Raw genomic sequence first — 3,353 nt, 5'->3', positions numbered from 1 at the left:
AAAAAAAAAAAAAAAAAAGTGAGCCCTATTACAGAAAACAGTTAAGTAAACAGCAGTACAGCGGTACCTGAGAGACTGATGTGTGGGTACTTGCATTTCTTTGATGTTCTAGAGGAGAGCCGCACTGTCTAATGTGATTGTCAGCAGTTTCATGGATCTGTGGAGTACTTGAAATGTGCTGGTGTGACAGGCAGAGTTGCCAAACTCAGTAAATAAAATTTGAGGATGCCTCCTCCCTCAGTGTGGGCTGTGCACAGTGACTTTCTTCCATAACGGAAAGGGGGATAAAAGAGTAACTTTACAGTGGCAAAACCCGACAGACTAACCCAGACAGACAGCCAAGGTTAACATCAAGTGATACATCATGTTAACAGCACACCTGGGTAAGACACCTGAGGCCCTGGGGGGCCGGGACTTAGAAGCCTCAAATTCCACAGCCACTCCTCTCCTTACTGCTCTCACGTGGCTCCTGCAAAGAGTAGTGACAGTGCCCTAAGGGGCCTTTAGGAGGCTGATGGGACCACAGGAGGTCTCTTGGAGGCCTGGAGAGGCATGTGAGGACTTGGCATTTTCCACAGGTATGACAGCCGGGGTTGGTGCTTGAGATCTCTGGTCAGAGCTGGTAATGCTGTGTAATGAATTGCCACAAACCTAGGAGCTTAAAAAAACAAATGTATTGGCTGGGTGCAGTGGCTCACACCTGTAATCCAAGCACTTTGGGAGGCCAAGGCAGGTGTATCACCTGAGGCCAGGAGCTCAAGACTAGCCTGACCAACATGGAGAAATCTTGTCTCTACTAAAAATACAAAAACTTAGCTAGGCATGGTGGCGCATGCCTGTAATCCCAGCTACTTAGGAGGCTGAACAAGAATAGCTTGAACCTAGTAGGCAGAAGTTGCAGTGAACCAGTATTGCACCACTGCCCTTCAGCCTGGGTGACAAAGCAAGACTCCGTCACGAAAAAAGAACAGCCTTGTTAAATTCCTCCCATGTGTGGATACACTTGCTGTAATATTTATTCCTGCTATTATGAGTCACCTGCTCCGGGGGCTGCCCTGCCCATTGCGATATCTCTTCTGTCTTCCTAAGTGTGAGACAGTGTTTTCCCTGCCTTTACCACATTGTCCACCTCTCTGGCTGGTGTCACACCCCTTTAAGGAAAGTGAGCACATTGGCTCTGGGATCTTGGTCTCCCCAGTTTGCCAGCAGGCCCCAACTTGGCATGAGAAATAAATGTCAGTGGGAAAAATCTTTCCTTTTTTTTGAGATGGAGTCTTGCTCTGTTGCCAGGCTGGAGTTCAATGACATAATCCCGGCTCACTGCAACTTCTGCCTTCCAGGTTGAAGTGATTCTCCTGCCTCAGCTTCCGGAGTAGCTGGGACTACAGACACGTGCCACCACGCCCAGCTAATTTTTGTATTTTTTACTAGAGATGGGGTTTCACCATGTTGGCCAGGATGGTATTGATCTCTTGGCCTTGTGATCTGCCCACCTCAGCCTCCTAAAGTGCTGGGATTACAGGTGTGAGCCACTGCGCCCGGCCAGGAAAAGACTTTTTAAAGATGCACATATATAGTAAAATGCATATCCCAACACAAATGTTGTTGCCCCTGTTGATGTGAGTCTTAAGAAGCCTGAGGTAGGGAAGTTTGGTAGGTGGAAGTTACTCTCCATCTCCTTTCTCATAGCATGGCACATGGAAGAGAAGATTTTGGCTTTAGCACTTCACTGTGAGCGTCCTGTTTACTCCATGGTCATAGGCCATTAGTGCCAAATTTACTTGAAAACCTTGTGAAATTATGCAGAAAGAAAGAATGAGGAATCTTGGGTAATGGGGAAGCAACCAGCCAGTTTTATAAAAACTCCAACATGGGTGGTTTATAACTAATTGGAAAAACATATCTTATCTCAGTTGACTTAATCCTTTTTGCAGTGTTCGGGGGACCTTAAGTGTTTCCAGAAGGTTTAAGGAGCAGAATCAGCTCACAAGGTGGTCAGCACAGTGACAAAAAAGGACAAAGGGCCCTGCCTGCCTCTGAGGGTCCTTCAGTCACAGCCACCTCTGTCTAGGGGAGCAAAGATCCTGTCTGTCCTCAGCCTTTCTGTCTATGGTCAGGGCATGGGGTTGGGAAAGCAGAGCATGGGCACTTGTTCTGGCTGAAAACTTAGCCTTCGAAACAAGGCTCCAGAGGCAGAGTTTAAGACCCAAACAGGAGAAGGAGATGGCCCACGTTGATGCTCTCAGAGCGGAGGGTCCTGAACTGTCTGATTATAAGCGCAGTGTTGGGTGCTTACGTATGTTTACAAAGTTATTTTGAGAGACACAGATGTCAGTGGACCTACTTTCTCTTCCTCATTGGAGTTCTCTGGAAAAGAGTGTTCCCAGGGACAGATGATCTGATGGGACCACGACCCCACCAGTGTCCTTAAGAGGGAAAGCTCTGTCAGCAGAGGGAACCTCTGCCCCAGCTGATCACACAGGCTGCACTAGGCCGGGATCTGTGGACACCAACAGTGTGCCCTAAGGCTCCAAAGTCAGAGAGGCCCGGTTGGTCCCGGTCCTGGCTTTGCCAGCCAGTCTCAGTCCCTGGCTTCATCTCTTGGAGGGCTGATGCAATCTTGTTTGTGAGATGAAGCAAATGGCATTGCTCCTACCCCCACCAGGCTGGCATCAGGATGAAATTCAACATAGAAAGCACCCTCCCCTTACCCCCATGGACCAAGAGGTGTTGCTATTAGAGTTATATGGGTTTGTGGTTTCCCCTTACTGTTACCATTTCCTTCCTGAAACACCCTGCAAGAGGCTTCATGGGAAAGGTAGGGTCTTTCAGATACCTGAGTGCAATTGGCAATGGCTGTTCCCAGTTAGCCAGGCTGGTTGGAGCCCAGGGTGAGTTGGCTGGGTTGTGGGTTTGAACCGCCAGGGCCACTGAGGCACAGCTGGCCCACTGCCAAGTGCTGCCAACCGTCCTGCAAATGCCATCAATGCTCATGCCTGGGAGATGTTTCAGCATTGACCGAAAGGGTTGTTAGGTCTTGTCCTGCTCAGGACAGGGCACTAAAGAGTGATCTTTTGTCATACTCTAAGGACAGATCTGGGTCCTGTGCCTCCCAGGGACCCCAAACATAGAATGCCCATGACAGGTCCCCAGCCCATGGGCACAGCCCCTCTTGTTAGTATTAATTATGCACTTACGTGAAATGCACCCGCTCTTGAAGAGGGGGACAGCCAGTGATTAAAACAGTTGAGGGCAGGTCACCAGGCTGTTTCAGACTCCATTAAGAAATGGCTCTGAGAGGGTTACTTGAAAGCAAGGGAAAGGTCTCCCTGTTGGAGGGGCTCTGTGACTGT

The sequence above is a fragment of the Cebus imitator genome, unplaced genomic scaffold (assembly GCF_001604975.1).
Source record: "Cebus imitator isolate Cc_AM_T3 unplaced genomic scaffold, Cebus_imitator-1.0 Scaffold439, whole genome shotgun sequence".
Classification (NCBI taxonomy): Eukaryota; Metazoa; Chordata; class Mammalia; order Primates; family Cebidae; genus Cebus; species Cebus imitator.
Note: the sequence above shows the minus strand (reverse complement) of the source record.